The sequence below is a fragment of the Symphodus melops genome, assembly GCF_947650265.1.
Source record: "Symphodus melops genome assembly, chromosome: 12".
NCBI lineage: Eukaryota > Metazoa > Chordata > Actinopteri > Labriformes > Labridae > Symphodus > Symphodus melops.
Genome location: NC_136702.1, coordinates 7,241,971 through 7,257,921, shown reverse-complemented (window position 1 = coordinate 7,257,921; position 15,951 = coordinate 7,241,971). Strand labels below are relative to the sequence as shown.

Below are 15,951 nucleotides of genomic sequence, written 5' to 3'. Positions count from 1 at the left end.
TTACGAAAGTTATCTACCCTGCCTTTAACAAAGGACCTAATTAGGACACCTTTGTTTTTGAAGCACACCCCTGCTGGACAATCAAGGAACAGCGGAATTTTAAAAAATACAATGTAATCAATAATGTAATAATGGCTTATTAACTTATTATCTGCCAATAATGTTTTGGAAATTTTAAACGTTATAAATCCAAAAACATAATTGCCAATAATGTAATAATGTATGTAGGTGTTAGGTTATTGGCCTTATTACATTATTGGTTGCTACATGCCAAATGTATTAAATGTATTTCTCACAATTTCCTGTCACTACAAAATTTAAACAGACTATGCCTTTCGACTTTTCCTTACATTTTCCCTTCCCTTTTCTACAGACATCTTCCTTTCCTCCTTTCTTTCCCTCCATGCAATCTGAAGCAACCTCGGTGCCCGACTGAAAAAAAAAAAAAAAATCAGACGTCGCTGACTCCGCCCCTCAAACTCAGATCTGGATGCGAGAAAAAAGGCCAGCAACAGTGTAACAGACAACACAGCCTCTCTGCTCCGCTCGACGTAGTATCTCCTTGAATGAAAGGGGAGCTGAGGCGAGCCAAACCAAGCCGCATGCTTGCTGTGCAACAAGGCGAACAGGAGCGAAATGGACCGGGGTACAGCAGCAGCAGCTCGAGCATCATCCAGCGGGGACCGAAACCGATTTTAGGTAAGGCTTTTGTTCGCTGTCCGCAGCATTTCCATACAGATCTGTGCGCTTTGTGCAGGACACGGATGAGCTCAGGGGGAGGATATGCATGCACGGTGTTCGATACAAATGATTTAAATGGGCTGTAGGGATCTGTTTGAACAAAGCTTCGGGGTACATGTGGCAGAGAGCCCTTTGTCTTCGTTACTTTACTCAGGGAACACGGTGATCATCACTGGAAGCTCATTTAACTGCAGCTCATTTAGTCTACGTGCGGCTCTTTAACATGCACGCACACACACACACACACACACACACACACAGAGAGAGAGAGAGAGAGAGACACACAGACAGACCCACAGAAAAAAACATGTTTATTATTGGCTACATTAGGGGCATTTTTGAGAAGCACTTTTCCTCCTGCTTCAGTTATTGATGTGTGATGTTAATTCCTTAAAGGAAATCAGGTTTTTGCACATTGAAGAAACTGAATTCAATGGCAGCTGAGATTGAAGAAAGGCCTACGTGCTGCTTTACAACTTAGACAGAAGATGCAGAGGGTTTATGGTTCCCTTGACACCCGCTTATTGTTAAACAGCTTCGTGCACATGGTGCTAGTATACAAAACAGGAAACCAAAGCCTCAAGAGCAACACATGCGTGCTTGTAACCCCATGATTATTTGATTTGGTTTCACATGTTTATACTTTAATATTAGATAAAAAAAAAACAAGTAGCAGTCCCCCCTGTAGTTTAAAAAAGGAAGCTCAAATACAACAACAATCAACTTATATTTCAGAAACCATGCATATTCCAAGAATAGATTGTGATAGAGGAAATCACATGACAAAGATCTTTCCCACTGTCTGTCAAGCTGGTGCTCTCCTAAGCACACAAAAAAGTTCATTTTAGCAGCAGTTGTAAAAAGACATAACGTGCTTCTTCTTGAAATGTGTTTATTCCACATCATTACACTTTCACATCCACACAGCTGCAGCGCTTCTCAGCCGTGGAAGGCTTTTGTTTTGGAGCCATTTTAATTAGTGACAGCCAGATATCATCTCTGCTTTTTTGGACCAAACACTTTAAGTTGAGCTCTAAAAGTGTTCCTTCACATCACAGGACTGCGGTAAAAGCTTTTGAAAAGCTGTGGAAAATATCCAAGTGTCAAGGTTAATTAAGTGTTTTCTTTGTGTGTGTTTATGTGATGGGGGTTAAAGTGTTTGTGTGTGTGTGTGCGTGTGTGTGAGTGTGTGTCTTTTTGAAGTGTTGCGGGTTGACTAGCAGAAAGGAAACTTAGCTGTCGGGACATATCTCAAAGCCACAGGAACACATGATCGTATCACGTTTGAGACGTTTGAGCATCACGGAGGTAGAGAATCAACTGAAGCTGATTACAATAAAATCACACACACACACACAAACACGCCACACACATTCATCACACTTCTCTGTAGTACACTGTAATCAAAGGAACCAGTCTGTTCTAAGTATATTATTCCTCGGGCAGTGTAAAAGTAAAATCTAATGCTGCTCTCCAGGTTATAGTGACATTGAGTCACAAAAGTGTTCTGTTTGCGGGTGCAGCGGCTGAATAATTGCATTCCCTCCGACTTTCAAAGCCTTTGTGATGAGGACAAGTTGAATCTTGTAGACAATGTTTTTAGCCTGCAGATGGGTGTAGCGGAGACGACACACATTACATAAAGCTTAAGCTCAATAATTCATCTCTCCTTAGCCAGAACCTTTTCTTTTATAGTAAGTGAACTATAGATGTTGCTTCCCACACTAATGATGCATTATGAACGTGCTGATGGATACCTGATAAATACTGCACGTGCAGTTCCCATCATCAGTGTGTGAGAGGGTTTTGGCTGAACATTTGCATGATTGCCTTTGCACTTCGATATCTAATTACTGCGACACACCTACTCTCACCTCTTTATCTCTGCAGTTGGATGTTTATTGTCTCAGATGGAGTGCCCCCCCACTGCACAAGCAGAAAGAGTACAGGTGTGTGTCGGGGAGCGTTAACAACATTCCACTATTCTCCTTAAATGCTGAGCTTTTATACTGGAGCCCAGGAGCCTTTTGACACATGGAGCCTATTTTCTAGCATCTTTACATCAAGATGCATCAAATCCAAGTCTTCTTTCACTCAAGAATTACTCATTCAACTCGATTTTAACAAAAAAGGGAAGAAAAGAGATACATTCGTTCACAAGCTGTGTCCTTCAATTTCTCCCGACAAAAATGACGACAAATCATAAGGTACTCCATAACAACAAATAAGCAACAAAAGGAAGGACTCAAGCCTTTACATTCCTTTACAAACATTAATGATTCACACTCTCCAAACATCGATAGAGTATGTTGCTCATGATGAGATTGAAACATGTATCATCCATGTTCCAGACTAACCTTTCTGATTCTCTGACTTCTGTGCAGTATAAACAGTGGTGCATGTGGACACGCAGCTACAGCCAGACTGTAGTCCTAAAAATGTTCTGATACGTTCAAGGCGCGGTGCATGTGTGAATGCCAACATCCTGATGTGCTGACCCTCACTTTTGTGTGACTTCTTCCTGCCAACTCCCTCGTAGAAAGTCAGTGTTGAAATTTGGATGAGATGTTGATCCATGAACGCAGCAAGTAATTTTTATTGTAGAAATCATGAATTTCATCTTGTAGTGACATGTGCTTAGGAACAGTCACTATTGTTGAGGAATCCTTCTGACTCTGTACACACACCCTCCCTCACTTAAACACCAGTAGGGGGCTCTCATTCGAAATAATAACATAAGATGACGTTGAGGCTGGTGGGGAATCATGGGAGTTATTCTCTCTGCTACTCCCACCCAGTCTTGACGAACTGGCGAAACAGACCTGAGGGATAGAATATGTTTAAAGACGTTTAAAATGTCTAATTTACGTAACGTTTTTATCATAGCAGCACATACAGCAAAAGTATGGCAGCTTTCTGTAGCAGTTCCCGCTTCCTCATGTATGTATGTCCTCTTTGACATATTATCCAGTCTGTCATGACAGCTCTGTGGACACGAGCCATTACAACACACACACAATCTCAAATGCAATTAACAGGTTCAAGCAAATTCTGTAAAATTTCCCGGAACTAAATGTCCCAAAATTGCCCTAAAATGATCAATAGTTGTGATTTATGAGGGGCTAATAACCAAGTAAAACTCATTGTTCATGACTACTTTGTTTCATGGATCAAAAAGTACCTTTGTTGGTAGAAAGGATCAACACAATCCTACTAATTCTAACTGATGAAATGTGTCACCATCAGTGAAAGAGCGAGCAATGCAGAATAGTTGGAAAAGGATTGACCGCTCTGATTAGTATCGGATCACAGAGAGTGAGAGGAAAGGTGATGCATGTAGACAAGTGTGTGCGCTTCTCAGTCAGATTGGTTAATCTTAAATCTAAGATATTGTATATGGAATCCCTTTTTTATATAGATATATAAATCTTGGGTTGTGGAACAACTATTTGAATAATAGGTATTCCTTTTCAAAAAACAACAGATCATTGCGATAGTGTGAAAGTGTGTATTTTGTCCCTGGACAGATTAGGCGGTAGTTTAGCATCAAGGACACATTTCTTTACCGTATGCACTTTAAGGGGATGCAGACTTTCTGTCTCTGAAAGAAGGATCTGTGGCGGTCGATCATTTCATCAGCAGCTGAGTGACACACGTTTTAATACGCCACCATTACAGCTTGGAAGCTTCTCGGTTCAGCCTCATTGATTGAACTGTAAAATGATATTGTCCAATCATTAGGATGAGGTTGGAAATGGTCAATTTGATACGACAGAAGTCGGGACCACACCGACTTACAGCCACCTCGTGAAGATGATTTGGTGGAGGAACAGATGCATTGTCATTTATTGGGAGTTCTGATTGTTTCCAACTTAGTGAATGAACATCTTAAGATAGTTATCCTAAGGATTTTTTAGACTTTTTTTGAGGCTACCTTTGCATTGTTACTTTGTAATTTGATTCACTGATGTTATAAAAAATGTTTCAAACTGACCGATTATGTCTGTTGACAGATTTAATATACAGCAGATATATGTATCAATAAATGTTTTCTGATGTGCACTCATTTCAAACCTGCTTTGAAACGTATAATGCACAAGTGTGTCGGGGATTTTGAAATATTTTTTAATCAGCATGTTCTTTAATTTTTAAAAAAGCTTTGTGAGTATCTATTTCTGCAACATAAGGTACAAACTAATTATATGTTTATTACTGGTTAGAAAATTCCTGCCATTTGTGTGGTCAGTGATTGTTTGTCATAAAGTCAGTTTCACCTTGTATAAGTCAAGGTCATGATTTTATTGTCAGAAAAAGTCTTCACTCAGTGTCTCACAGCATCCCTAGAAATGGCAAGGCTAAACTTTTTAGGTCAACACTCGAGCTTCTTTTTAATTAATCCTAAAATTCTCATAGTTGTGACTGTCTTACTGTAGGCTGATGCTATAGAGTTTCAGTTTCCAGACAGTACATGAGGATATACAGTGCACGCGGGAACGGAGGGACCGCATGGGCAGGGCAGTCTAGGAAGATGGAGGTGTAATTTCAGATGCCCGTTAACCGGCTAGAGCGGCAGTTATCTGAGCTCAGCCTTCAAAGTGAGTGCGCTGGAGTCATCAAGACCAGCTGTGCTGCTCACTCCCCTCACTGTCTGAGTGTGTGCACGCTCTGAGGTCAGGACTCTCCAGGAGAAACACATGGTCGTCCAAGCTTATTAACCATCGCCACCAGATTGTGAACTTCCTGAGTGGAGCCCTTTAACGCTCTCGGGTCCACATGTTGACGTATACTTCTCATGTTGAGTCGTCTTAAAAAGCGACACTGAATGTATGAGCAGCTTATTTTGGCGTAGCCTTCATAGTTGTGCTATAAATCTCTCATAGGCTGCTAATCTCAGGCTGTGTTTAGAAGAGTTCAGACAGATTATGGAGAGGTTAAGCTGTCTGAAAATGGCTGCAGTGCAGTAGATTAGTAGGCTTGTTCTCTTGCCAGTCAAACATGATTCCTCTCTACTCACAAATACAACAGCCAGTGTGTGAAACTGATACGGACCAATCCTGTCAGCATCTCTTCTTGAAGTATTAGCATTAGCATGTGTTGGAAGATTAGCCTGTATTTCATCTCCAGACTACAGAAATGTAACTCTTATCTTTCTTAACTGCATTCCTGCAGTTTGTTCTAAGCTTGGATTGGCAAAAAGGTCTAACTTTTGTTAAAATCCAATTTCAGAAACACACTGAGCTGGGGTCACCGACGGTGTGTGAGGCCAACAAGTCACACGTTAAGTTACAACTGGTATAATATTCATTCATCCTCCACAATAAGTCTAACCGAAAGTGAAATGAGCTTAAAGAGGACTTTCCCTACTTTCTCACATCAAACACCTGCCTGCTGTGGCTCCCAGCTGTATTTATGGGCCATAATGTGAGGTGTAGAGCTGCATTTCCTTCACAGGACCTTGCTGTTGGCAGGTTGTATTCTAGCTGGGCTCTGTGCACCGTGAAAGCCTGTCATCAAGAACCGCTGCCCCTGTATGATTTATCAGAATAGGATGTGCTCAGAAGGTCAGGATGATTCAACTCAGCCTGGCTGGCAAGTTTCCATCAAACGTCCTTTTCTTCTTTAAGTGGAGGTTACTTTTAAAGCTAAACATTGACGTCATTCTTTTCCTCGCGACTTTGACTGCTGAGGAAAGTTAAATGTAATGTTGGTTTGAAACTCTCCTGTTCAGACAGTCGGTGGACGTCTGATGGCTGATGACTTGGCGCATGCTCTGCTGCGACAACGCCAGTGTACCTGTGCTCGGCTGCGCGTCACACCTGTCCTCGTCTTCTGTACACTGTGGAAAAGAATTTCCCCTCGGGGACAATAAAATAAAAAGTCTAAAGTCTAAAGTCTTTCTCCCGTCCCTTACTCACTCAGAATGAGTCAGAGGCTTGTTTTCCTCTCAAGGGCTGTCAGTGGTGCTGTTTTTTTTTAATTTTTTAATAGAAACATGTCCTTTGCTCTGGTAATTACAAGGTGCATGAACACTTCACATGGTGCTCAAATAGAAGTAGGGGCTAATTGGTAGTGCAGTGTCCTTGTCCAGGTGTCGCCTCAGTGTTATGGTATGAATGACTGTGCTACTCTGAGCTGTTGTATGAAGCCTCAGTTTTGCAGCATGTAGACCCTGTTGTTTCCTCTCTGCGCTTTGGATCAGGTGTGAATTTCCAGCAGCAGATGGACTGTGACAGGTGGGTGCGAGACACTTCCGCCTCCCTGCACCTCTCAGAGATTATTGGGTGTAGTAGCCTCTCCGGAGCAAGATTAATGAGTGTCTAAGCACTCTTTTTGCAAAAATAGACATTTTTGCAGAACAGATATAATCGGTGCCGTGGCTGAAGGAGGAGAGCAGGGGACAGGACAGGCTTAATCTGCCTCGGCGGGATCAGCCTTTAATGGAGTTTGTACTTTCTGCTCTGACCTTGCTGGACCCGGGATCACGGCAGCATGAATCCATCCCTCATGAGTCTGATTCTGAAGCCACCAAGAGAGTCAGGATGAAAGAAGTCAAACGTGTTTCTTTTCTTCAACTATTTCTCAAATAGAATACAGGGAAGTAGACAGAGTGAAACATGAAATGCGTTTTTCCTTTTTTTTCTTTCACTACTCTGAACCAATAGAGAAACTGAGCAAATGAACTACCGTAAATTCCGGACTATAAGCCGCTACTTTTTTCTCACACTTCGAGCACTGCGGCTTCTACTCCGGTGCGGCTAATGCATGGATTTTTTATGGGGGACAATGAGCTTCTACCGCAAAAACATTTGACTTCGTCACGTCGGATCTTAATATCAGTCATTTTGCGCTTCATGCACGCACCCTCATGATGGAAAACACACGGAGAAATACATATGATGCAGCTTTCAAGTTAAAGGCGATCGACCTGGCTGTCAAAGAAGCTAACAGAGCTGCTGCACGTTAAGATGACACTGACAGCGACAACAGAGACTGAGGAAGTGAGTAATGAAGTCATTCTGAGGCAGTGAATGGATGGACTTTTTCTTGTGAAATATATTACGGTCATCTTTTTCATCAGCCGTGTTACAGACACCGTCGGCTAGGCTTCGTATTGTAACGGTTCATGTTGTAAAGTCAGTAGTTGATAATGTGTTCATAATTCCGATTATGTGGAGAGTCAGTGAATGCACCAGCGAGAACGTGTTGAGTGGCTGTATGAGAGAACGCTGGGGGAGAGAGTTGGATTGTTACGGCAAGTTATGTGTTGCTCTCTGCTGTAAACGGCGTGGTCACGGCCGACAATGATCGGGTTATTAAGTTATTATTTGAACGCTCTCGTCGTCCTTTAACGTCCGTACGGACGCTACAGTATTTGCGGATGTTACCGGTAGCCTACGTCTGTGTAAATAGCTCTTGTTATAGCGTGGACACCTGCGGCTTATAATCAAGTGCGGCTTATATATGTACAAATACATTTATTTACTTATTTTTAGCCGGTGCGGCTTATATCCAGGTGCGCTCAATAGTACGGAATTTACGGTATTCTTCTTAAGACAGTTAATGATTAACCAGTGACTAACAGTCACACATACAGGAACTGTGCACTTCAAGGGTTTGAAACAAATGAAACACTAAAACTTAAACTTTGTACTCTTCCCCATTTTAGTGTCTTACAGTATATCCATTGTTTTGATGTCGCTGACTTTGCCTTGAAACCTTTGCTGTATTCAGTAACAGTTTCATTACATCTAATATGCACTTCCTTGTAGCAGCCGAGTGATTATATGCATGGTATACAAAAGGGAGGATTTAGAAGCCTGTGGGCTACATATTTCCCTAAAGACATTTATGTAGGAGTATGAATTGGATTTTATTTCAATTGGTGTACACACAATGGACTTTAAACTCATTTTAGTGTGGTAGAAACCAAAAAACAAAGACAGGAGGGCTCCCTGGACATAAACAGTGTTAGTTTGGATTGTGATGCGTACAGTCATAGCCAGCCGATAATAAAGGTATAGCAGTGACTATAGCTAAAGGCAAATGTTATAGTAGATATGCACTGTTATTACTAGAATCATTTACTAGTCAAATAGCATTTCATTTGAGTATTGTGTGTACTACACTAGCAGTTTCTCACACGACACTACTCTGACTCAGCTGACCAGTAGTCCTGAGCGATATGACTAAAAATGCGATAGCCGATTCATCATGCTGAATCGGCTGAAAAAAAGGCTGGGGGGGGGGGGGGGGGGGGCATAAGTGACCTGCTATGTGTCTCCATTGAGCCTCTGGTTAGAAAAAAAAGAACAGAAAACCAACTTTCCTTTCTTTTGTTTGTAGTTAGTTTGTATATCAGGTTTCATGTCAGCTCTGTACTTAGCTGTATGCTTATGTGCAGTCATGCATTTGCGTACTTCAGTGTGTGTGATTGGCAGGCCGTGGGATGGCTGGAATGAGCTGTATTGCCGGCAGTGTTTGCATAGTTCCACATGCTAGGTGCCAGTTGTGAGAGGTCGGCTGATCTGCTGCTGGTATTTTTGCAGGTACATTTTCTCATACAAGGAATCGCAGACAGAACTGAGCTAAACACAGCAACTACATGCATACACACTTTGCTTTCACGGGCTGAGATACAGAAATAAATGTGATATTTGTTCTTTGCGTGGGTAATACCATAAGATCGTTTTTTTCGTTTAGCTTTCACTTTCACTTTTACATGGACTTCCCTATTGCCATCTGATGTGAAGTGTGTCTAGCACAAGAGAGTTAAAGAGTTCAGAATATACAACTGCTCAAAAAAATAAAGGGAACGCTAAAATAGCATCCTAGATCTGAACGAGTGAAGTATTCTTATTAAATTCTTTGTTCTTTACATAGTTGAAGGTGCTGACAACAAAATCACACAAAAGTGATGAATGGAAATCACATTTATTAACTTATGGAGGTTTGGAGTAACACTCAACATTAAAGTGTAAAAACACACTACAGGCAGATCCAACTTTGATGTAATGTCCTTAAAACAAGTCAAAATGATGTGTGTGGCCTCCACGTGCCTGTATGACCTCCCTACAATGCCTGGGCATGCTCCTGATGAGGTGGCGGATGGTCTCCTGAGGGATCTCCTCCCAGACCTGAACTAAAGCATTCACTAATTCCTGGACAGTCTGTGGTACACTGTGGCGTTGGTGGATGGAGCGAGACATGATGTCCCAAATGTGCTCAATTGGATTCAGGTCTGGGGAAAGGGCGGGCAAGTTCATAGCATCAATGCCTTGCCCTCCTACGGCCTCCTCCACATCTCCTGGTAGCGCCTCCATGTTCTGGACACTACGCTGACAGACACGGCAAACCTTCCTGCCACAGCTCGCCTTGATGTGCACTACCTGAGCCACTTGTGTCGATTGTAGACTCTGTCTCATGCTACCACAAGACTGAAAGCAATGCCAGCGGAAATCAGCCAGAAAGCATCAGAACTGAGAAGTAGTCTGGGGTCACCACTTGCAGAACCATTCCTTTATTGGGGGTGTCTTACTAATTGCCTATAATTTCCACCTGTTGTCTATTTCAATTGCACAACTGCATGTGAAATTGATTGTCAATCAGTGTTGCTTCCTAAGTAGACAGTTTGATTTCACAGAAGTGTGATTGACTTGGAATTACATTGTGTTGTTTAGGTGTTCCCTTTATTTTTTTGAGCAGTGTATATTTTCATCTTTGCCAGAGTGTTTGTCAGTACTTGGTATATTTTTGCCTGCTAAGCTAAAGGTTTGTTTTCAGCTCAATGTGTGGATATGTATTAGCAGCTAACTGCTACCTTCGTCAAAGATATGAATATAGCATTTGTTCTCTTTGACTGTGGCGATATGGTTCAGTTAATTATGTTGTTAGGTGACGTTTTTGATAAGGAATTTACTGAATGGCCGCATTGTAGCGATATCTGTTTGTTAATTAGCAGGTCATGCACATAGCATTTAGCTAGGTAGTCACTGGAAATTGTGTCCAGTAGAGGGCAGTGCTGCCTTACTGATGCAGATGAAAATACAATTTTTCTATGCTCAGAAGTCTGTCATACCATTTCTTTGTTGTGATGTGTATTTGTTAGTGATGAAGCCTGTTTATACTTACCTATATCTATACCTATACCTATACTTACCTGTTTTGTGTGGGAATTGGGTTGGGAACCTGAAGGTCACCTGCTTGAGTCTCGGCACAGAGCAAGTCCCGAAATTGGTCTGGTAGCTGGAGAAGTTTTACCACTGCCTGAGGACTGCCGAAGTGCCCTTGAGCAAGGCACTGAATCATAAACTGTTCTGTAGCACTCGCTGTGGGCAGCCCCCTCACTCTGACACTTCTCCATTGCATATCCATAGGATCCTGTTTGTACATGTTTATGTTTGTGTCACATGTTCATTAAAGAGAGTGTACAACTGAATTTTCCCTTGCGTTATTCACAATGTATGAATTATTATTATTATTACTTACACTTTATACAGAACCACTGATTCATCAGAGAACAGAATTTATGTGGCTGTGGTGGTGGTAACAAATAAACAGAGTGGAATTAAAGATGTGGTTTGCATCGAGTTCTACACAATAGATCCAGAACAGAAAAAGCAGGAAAGCTAGCTTTGTCACATACTGAACATATAGACACAGACAGTCAGTGGAGCCGTGTGTGCACATACATCTGCATGCACAGCAGCACCGATGAATGTAGGTCACAGAATAAGGCAGATGTGGGGGGAAGGAGAGAAGGTGAGTGCTGGAACTGAAAGTGAAGAGAGGAGGAAGCCTTTCATTATGTCATGATGCTGGAGCTGAGGTAGGAATAGGGTTTGGCAACATATAAAGGAAGGCATTAACCCCTGGATTGTGACCATTTGCCTTTACTACAGTGTAGAAATGAAACACAGAAAGTTGTGTGGTCTCCACTCCCTCATTCCTATGGAGCCAGGTAGCGAGCCGTTCAGTCTACCATCTATTCTTAACAGCAGCAATTTGGGTTCTCAAGATGTGATGAAGTGCAATGGACCCTTCGGAGAGCTCGGACGCTGGCAGTATAATTACGCAGGGCGAAGTCTGATGTCCTACACAGTAATAACCTCAATGCCTCCTGAGGCTAAAGCGGGGAAGCGGCATAGCGGGGGGTTCATTAAGTGAGGAGAGAAAGACGTGGTTCATTTAGTCCGTGCATCTGCTTCTGCTTTGAGCTTAATTTTCTCCCTTCAGATGTCCCTTTTTAATGCGCTTTTGCTCCTGTCTGATTTTTCATGTGTGAACTGCAGTCACACGTTATAAAACAACATGTGATAAGAAAGTGCAGCCTGATGTGTTGAAATTAAATGCATAAATGCGTTTGAAACCCCCCCCCCCTCTCAGAGGTGTGCTTTGGTACAGTAAACTTAATGCACAAGCACATGTATATGACGTTGACAGCCTTCATGATGAAGAAATTCAGAGTTTTATGGCTGCGCATGACTGAATGACCCCAAAAAATCTGCGAAGTCAGCAAAGTAGATGTCATGCTCTCTCTGTTGTTCTCCGATGTGCGGACGCGGACTGGACTGCACATCCCTTTTATTCTCCCCCCCCCCCCCCCCCCCCTCTTAAGTCAGTTTGTTAACTGAGCTCGCTTCTCAATTACATAAAGCTATGCATGTGTTGTGTTGCGACGTTAAGTACAAGAGGAAACCATGCTTAGGCCCGGTTTGTCCTGGAGCAGTGTGATCGCAGGCCGTGCCAGCCAGCGAGGAAGTGGTTAAGAGGCGGAGGCCAATCGTGCTTAAGCACGGTAGGGATTGCCAGTGTGACGGCACCCTTAGGGCTCTGCTGTTAAGGTTGCATCAGATACCTCTCATCGGCCGAGAGGAGTGGCGAGAGTAGGATTAGACCTGGATGAAATAGTTTGATTTGAAGGAGTTGTCTTCATCGCAGTTTTATAACAGCCGGGTTTTAAATCTGAGATGAGCAATAAGTGGGAGCCAGTGTGAGGAGATAGACAGGGAAGTGACTTGTGCTCGTGTGTAAGAAAGGTGTTTATAAGATGCTTAATTTCCATCTGTGTGATCTCTGTTTCGTGCCTCACAGTTCAGATGGTGAGATTAAACGCTTTTTAGTGTGCTCCATGTCATCTAGATTCAGCACTTATGTAAGATTCTTGTACTACTACTCCTCTCCCCCAAAAATATGAAACCTGATCACATGAACATAGCATAAAATGAAAAGAATATCTTCATCATCAGTATATTCACTTCATGTTTGATTTCAGGCAAAATATAGTTTCGACAGCTTAAGTTAAGGTGACATTTTGCAAAAACGTTATGCCTGTTCAGACGGGCCACTGCTGAAGGCAGGCTGAAAAGTTTTTCTGTCAAACTTTCCTGACTGTATCCTCTTCGATCATTCTCAAACTCTCATATAGAGACTTAAACGTTTATTAGACGTCTGACTGACCTTTTAATGTGAATAGAACATCCCTGCAGCTTGTCTTAACACTGTTTCATCTTTCGAAGTTCGAAAGTCTCCCTTTGGCACGACTTGGAGAATTTAAGAAGTTTCAACTTTATGAAAATGTCATCTGAAACGCAGGCTGAACAACCCAGAGACAACTGATCATGCTTTCTGCTTATGTTGATTTCCCTCTGAGAAAAAGAACAGCTGGTTCCAGAAAGATTTGGGCTTCCACTGAGCTACACGTACGAAGAGCAGGAACAACATGTCTGGCTGATAAGCACCATCGAGTGGTCTGGTTTAACAAGCTGGTGATACTTGTGTTCAATAAATCAAAATGCATCGTTCCAGAAAAACGTTTTTTTTCTTCTTCTGATACTTCCAAGTGATAAAGACTCAAAATGCATTCTTGATGCTACAAAGTTAACTGGATGTATAGTTCATGTATTTATCCAAGTGGTCACACCAGCACCATTCAAAAGCTCCTTTGATACAGAATGTCTACAAAAGTGCTGTAAGGGGGCTCCGCTGTCACAACAACTCTGTTACTACCTCTGCTGCTGGCTGAGCATTGGGACAACTGACCCACACACCATTCTAACTTTACACACAACACAGAGGCAGAATATAAAAGTGCCACTTTGAAAAACCTGTGATGATGTTATGATGTGAACCTGTACATGAAGCCATGCAGGCTCAACCTGTCATGCAGGACAATGCCTTTTTATACCTTCCCACTGAGAGCCCAGCTTCTCCTACTGACTCACTTGATTATGAATAATGACAAAGTTCCTTCTTTTCGAGCAACTCAACTGTCTATCTAAATGCGACTTTTGGGATTTTAGTTGGAGTTGGCTGTGGTAACCCAAAAACACTCAAACTCTAGTTCATAAATAACTCCAGGTCCCTGTAGTGAAGGTGCATACGCCCACCCTACACCCTCATCTTTTCCAAACTACAGCTTGTTTCTAATTGTGTACCCCTGATGTAATACTTGAAAATCGGAGAAAAAGCATTTTTTCTAACTTTTTATACTCCTTCTTCATTTGCATCCATTTCATGTTCAGATATAATCCTGTGAGACCTAGCCTGGAATTTGACATATAAATCCAGAAGTCTGATAAGTCTCTTTAGCACAGTAGTGCTTCAATATGTTTGTAAAAAAAAAAAAGGAAAAAAAGCCTTTTAAGACCTTTTCCTGGTGCTTTTTTTTATATCCTCTCCGTGATGTATCAGTTTGTAGCTGCTTGAACGACTGCAAGGTGAATATTAAAGAAAAGCAGCTTTATATTTTTAGACGACGAACAACCCCACTCTTGTTGACTCAATATTTCATGAGGAACAAGCCCTTTGGTCAGTGTTTTATTTGATAGAATGTGCACACTTTTGCCATGCAGTGAGCTGAATGGAGATGTTTTCTCATGCAGAAGCAGACAGCTTTGGGGACTCAACACCTCAGGCATCCATCTTTTTAAGACTCTTTTATTGTTTCCTCTTTGTGTTTTGACGCCTGTGTTAAATGCCACACTTTTTTTTAGCCTGATAAGATTCTTTTTATCATTCTGAATGAACTTCTTCTTTTTTTTAATTTGCTTCAATGCTTCCTGGTATTGTGAACATTTTCTTGTTGGCAAACTTCTGCATTTTCAGCCTTATCTGTTAGTTACACACTACCTTTACTTTCCCATGTCAAGGTCATGCCGGGCTTCCTACAGATACCTCTTTCCTTTATTTAGCTTTGCGTTATTGAAGAAAATGTTAAAGTTGACGAAGATTTCACCAACCCTGGTTGTTATTATCCGGGTTGAGGAAGTGTTCTTGACAGATATGAACTGCGATGCTGTGTGGCTTTGTTCCCTCGGGGTTTGTTTAAGTCTCTCACCTGGAAGCCAAATCATGGCTGCAGTTTAGTACAGTAACCTCCAGCAATGCCTGCACTGTCATCACATTGAGAATATTACAGCAGGCAGCAGCAGGGCATGCTAGGACTCAAGTAAAGTGGTTACATAAAAAATAAATAAATAAATAAATAATATAGTCCCGTTATTCCACCCTTAGAGTTGTCTTGTAGTGTGGCTTCTTTAAAGAGGTGCAGAGTTTGTGTTGTGTTCATGTAGTATTTTTGTGAGTGTGTATATAAAATGGAGAGTTCCTTCTTCAATCCTTCTGTACAAATGGGAAATACTGCAGATTCAGAGGTTTAACTATAGTCCATTTTACATTAAGCTTCCCTGCGCAGCTTTTCCCTCATTTCCCTTATAAACTACAGAATCAGGTGAACCACAGGGTAATGTGGTTGTCCCAGTGTGTGATGGTACAAAGACCATTTATAGCATTGCATAAGCAAGCAAGTCCAAGACGTGAACTACAGAAATCTCAAACTCCCCAACATTTGTTTAAGGTTGTAATGAGGATGTTTGATTCAGTTTATGTGACACAGATAATACAAAATACTACAAACCTTACTTTACCTGGTGTTAGCTCACAGAAGCACTACAACCAAGCGTGTGTATTTAAACCAGTGATAATGGTCCTGCCAAAAATCCATGATGCAGCAGAATGTAATACCGTTGACATTATTGATACTGGTTAACCTAGCATAACTTTGAGAAGTCTACACAGTACTCATGAGAAATAGAAATTGATTGGAATTCCCGATCTACTGTACATCCAAGGTAACAGCAGGGGTCTAAATAGCATTAGTAACTGTGAAATGTTGTAAAAAAGTTTCGTTTCGAGGTTTTGAGTTGGTAAAGT

The 15,951-nt window shown here is 41.7% G+C and overlaps 1 protein-coding gene across 1 annotated transcript in view; it reads left to right on the top strand.

Moving 5' to 3' along the window:
- Positions 1-455: 455 nt before the first annotated feature.
- The window catches only part of st6gal2a (ST6 beta-galactosamide alpha-2,6-sialyltranferase 2a), a 47,845-nt gene continuing 32,349 nt past the window's right edge, over positions 456-15,951 (top strand). The window contains exon 1 of the mRNA XM_079357254.1: positions 456-699. The gene's annotated coding sequence lies outside the window, so the exon portion shown is untranslated. The remainder of the gene's footprint in view (positions 700-15,951) is intronic.